The sequence below is a fragment of the Bacillus rossius genome, chromosome 3 (genome assembly GCF_032445375.1).
Source record: "Bacillus rossius redtenbacheri isolate Brsri chromosome 3, Brsri_v3, whole genome shotgun sequence".
Lineage (NCBI taxonomy): Eukaryota > Metazoa > Arthropoda > Insecta > Phasmatodea > Bacillidae > Bacillus > Bacillus rossius.
The window spans coordinates 1,480,253-1,484,989 of record NC_086332.1 but is presented as its reverse complement, the minus strand read 5'-3'; positions in this window follow the sequence as shown (position 1 = coordinate 1,484,989).

Genomic DNA, 4,737 nt, shown 5'->3' with positions numbered 1-4,737 from the left:
ACTCTGGTGTAATATTTCATCGGTAACTAAATTTAGGCTTTACGGTTTAATTGTTTTCTATGATTTATTTAAAATTGTCTACTTTTTTGTTTTAAGTTTTTTTTTTCCTTCGCAGGCCCCCTAGACCCATGGGCACCATTGCCATAGCAACGGTAGCACCGGCCATGTGGGGGCCCTGCATTCCAGCTAAGGAATTGTGCACCTACTTTAAAAACGCGTGTGGTCAGCTATTGTATGAACTCCGCACATATGACTCGCTTGTGTTCTCATTATATAAATTCCAGCAAGTGTCAGCAGCCCATACAGGTCCATAAACAACTCCGCCACCCGACTACGAGCCTGAAACAGAGCGAAGCGAACCTAAATAAACCAGGCAAATGAGAGTTAGTTTAGTAGGGCTACATCGATTTTCTTTTTTAAAGTTTTCTTACTAACTTGCAAACCATTTATATCGAAAAGTTATTTTAAAATATAGAACACGTCATGAAACGCAAAATTGATATCAAATGTTTAAAGCTGTCGAAGGTGACCGTTTTCCAGTTAGAGCCTTAACTAAGGCAGAGAAGATAAAAGTTGTCAACTTGAGCGACCTCACACTGCCCCGGGCTGAGTGTAACAGTGGCACTGACAGCGGGGGTTTCGTCAGCCTTGCGCTACTCATCAAGGAAACTTGTCCTGCAAGCGAGCTGCTCGAACAGTCATCAGCGCTATCTGTTTGCTGTAGCTGGGACTGTGAGCACATGACGGCTGTGTTTCCCTGCCGGCGACACAATACCGCCGTGTCGTGTTGACAAGTCTCGACACGTCGCCCGCTCTGTGGCGTTTATTGTCACGCGTGACAGCACTCACACCCGCCGTCACTGTTGCGGCGCCACTGGGACCTTCTGTGTGGCAGGCTACACTGGGCGCAAATAATTCTGATCAACCAATTATTACAAACACTTCTGAATTACAGGAGTGAGGGCCGATTTCACCACCATCGTTTGAGATTTCAAACAAGGCTTAACAACCCTTAAGTGTCGTTCAGTAACGAATTGCATTTCACTATTTTTTTTTACTCTCGTTCAAGAAAGATAACCTTTATAAAATTTAAACGGCTAGTTTAGTTCGTTCAACTTCTTAACAGTGGTTTACAACACACCGAAACGGTCGCACGGTAGTGTCAGCTGATATTTGAAGACGCAAACAAGACACTTTAATAACCCCAAATTTTTAAGCAAGAAAAAATAGTTAAATATGATGGTGAAGGATAATGATTTAAAATGTGTTTTTAACTAAATAAAGAATGTGCTAAAGGAAATTGGCCTTCTGCTTGTGTTTCCATCCAACAAATGTCGCATATAATATTTTTATGAAGAAATATTTTCAAATCAACTTTTATGTTGTGGAGTCACATGTCCACACAATTGTAATACATTTATTGTAGGCTGTGGACGAGAGGGCAGCGTGTGGGTCGTGAAGGGAGCGGCGTGTTTTGTTTTGGCGAGACTTCACAAGTCATAGTAACACTTCGTGATTTATTTGTGAAGTTTAATCAACAAAAACCAAATTTAGAGTTGTTGTGATGGGACACATGTGGTGGAGGGTTGAGAGGCTGCGGCACACTGCTTGTTCCTGTGTGGTTCGCTGGAGCTGGAACCCGCACTTCCGAGGCAGTCGCTGGGGCGGGCAGCCCTGCTCGCTCACACACTGCTCGGTTCAGCTAGTTCAGGCACTTCAGTTCTTTTCATTAGCGTGCTTGATGGTTCAAAAGTGGAATAGTTCAGTATTTGATAAACTTTGCAGAGTTATTTTACAGTTAATATAATCCTTTTTAAACTAACATCAGGTTATCTAATTTCACTGAGGAAAAATATGTAGACATACTTGTCACCAATGCTATATTATGATAAACATTCAGACTTGCATGCCTTGTGTGTTATTTATCTATTTATTCATCTAATTATTTAAATTTACACTCCCAGATACCATTATAGGCTTCCACATCCAGTTAGAGCCTGATGTTTTTAGTTTGGCCTAGTTTCAGGTATTTTAACTTTATTTTCCCTATTTTTTTCTTCTGAGAGATTCATTATAACTGTATAGTAGGAGGTTATTACAAATCAATGAAGAAAGGTTCCAGTTGGTAAAAGTGTTTGTATGGCAGATCATGTTGCATGAACTGCACCTTACATGTCATGTTGTAAGACTCAACGAGACACGGGGCCTTGTTGGTGTCGACATTCGTGGACTTCTGTATTGATTCGGATTGTGTCACCTGCGTGAAATAGTCATTTAGTTAAGGCCATTGTCTGTAACCTGCTGTTAAGTGTCGGGCTCTTAATGGGTGTGAAATCCTGGGCAGATATTATTCAAATTCTGTCATTCCAGATTTTTGGCCAACTAACTGAACATTTAAAATAAAACTGGAAACATCCCGTATGGCGAGGTGTGACTCTAACATGCGTGGTCTGTGTCGCCGTAGAAAACTACTGTATTTACCCACGTATGGGTCGCACATTTAATGCTGATTTTTTGTTTAATAACATGTACTGTGACTCATGTGAGTTTTTTATTTCGGGTTAAAAAAAATGGGTGCGTGTACTTAGGTACGCGCGTGAGGTTATACTTCTTTGGCATCATTAAAAAATAGTTTTTAATTGCATGAAAATAATTCACCATGGTAGCGTTATTCTCCATGGTAGAGTTAAACGTTTAACGCAACCTTGTTGGAAGTCGCATTAGAAGTATAACTTCAATTAACATTGCACTGTTGTGGTTAACAATGTGCCTAAATGACTAGCCAGTGTTGGTTTTTAATGAATATGTTGTGAGTAAGTATAAATATCTCGGCAGTGCGTGCAGACCGCCACAAACCGCGCAGGCAGGCTGTCGGCCCAAGTGCAGGGGGGGGGGGGGGGGTGCAGGGCCGCAACTAGAGTCTCTGGCACCTGGGGCATGAATGGATTCATGCGCCCCCCCCCCCCCCCTCTTTTTTTGCACATACCACACCAATAAAGCTATTTAAGCATTTTCCATACCTACATGTAACAGTTTCTGTGCTACTGTACCTTCAATGAATGAACCCACTATGTCCATAAAGTAGTCCGTATAATCACTAAACTTGTTCATTAAATATTTTGAGACGTTATATTGTCAGTCAGATTAGACATTCCTGGCATGCAAGTTAAAAAACTTTTTACCAGTTACCAGTTGTAGTAGGAATTACAATGCAAGCGATTTCGGCGCCCCCACAGCTTTGCGCCCGGGGCTAATGCCCCGCTTGCTCCCCCCTAGTTGCGGCCCTGGGGGGGTGCGTGTTGCCTCGCAGCGGTGTTCGTGATCTGCCATCACGTGTCTGTGTCGACAGCTTTCTGTGTGAGATTACCCACACTTCTACTGCAACATTTCATTCATGACAAAACTGCTGTGAGGGTGTGCTTGCTTTATTGCAGGGAAGTGACAAAAAAAAAAAGACAAGGAAATGGCGTGCTGTCTCTCTCATTGGGAAGGGGACAGATGAGAAAACTAAATAATAGACTGGAAGGGAAACATGGGTATAAAAATAGTATTCTTTTCTCTACTGCGGCTTCAGCAGGCCGCCAGGGACCACTACTGCGGCTTCAGCAGGCCGCCAGGGACCTCTACTGCGGCTTCAGCAGGCCGCCAGGGACCTCTACTGCGGCTTCAGCAGGCCGCCAGGGACCTCTACTGCGGCTTCAGCAGGCCGCCAGGGACCTCTACTGCGGCTTCAGCAGGCCGCCAGGGACATCTACTGCGGCTTCAGCAGGCCGCCAGGGACCTCTACTGCGGCTTCAGCAGGCCGCCAGGGACCTCTACTGCGGCTTCAGCAGGCCGCCAGGGACCTCTACTGCGGCTTCAGCAGGCCGCCAGGGACCTCTACTGCGGCTTCAGCAGGCCGCCAGGGACCTCTACTGCGGCTTCAGCAGGCCGCCAGGGACCTCTACTGCGGCTTCAGCAGGCCGCCAGGGACCACTACTGCGGCTTCAGCAGGCCGCCAGGGACCTCTACTGCGGCTTCAGCAGGCCTCCAGGGACCTCTACTGCGGCTTCAGCAGGCCGCCAGGGACCTCTACTGCGGCTTCAGCAGGCCGCCAGGGACCTCTACTGCGGCTTCAGCAGGCCGCCAGGGACCTCTACTGCGGCTTCAGCAGGCCGCCAGGGACCTCTACTGCGGCTTCAGCAGGCCGCCAGGGACCTCTACTGCGGCTTCAGCAGGCCGCCAGGGACCTCTACTGCGGCTTCAGCAGGCCGCCAGGGACCACTACTGCGGCTTCAGCAGGCCGCCAGGGACCTCTACTGCGGCTTCAGCAGGCCGCCAGGGACCACTACTGCGGCTTCAGCAGGCCGCCAGGGACCTCTACTGCGGCTTCAGCAGGCCGCCAGGGACCACTACTGCGGCTTCAGCAGGCCGCCAGGGACCTCTACTGCGGCTTCAGCAGGCCGCCAGGGACCTCTACTGCGGCTTCAGCAGGCCGCCAGGGACCTCTACTGCGGCTTCAGCAGGCCGCCAGGGACCTCTACTGCGGCTTCAGCAGGCCGCCAGGGACCACTACTGCGGCTTCAGCAGGCCGCCAGGGACCTCTACTGCGGCTTCAGCAGGCCGCCAGGGACCTCTACTGCGGCTTCAGCAGGCCGCCAGGGACCACTACTGCGGCTTCAGCAGGCCGCCAGGGACCACTACTGCGGCTTCAGCAGGCCGCCAGGGACCACTACTGCGGCTTCAGCAGGCCGCCAG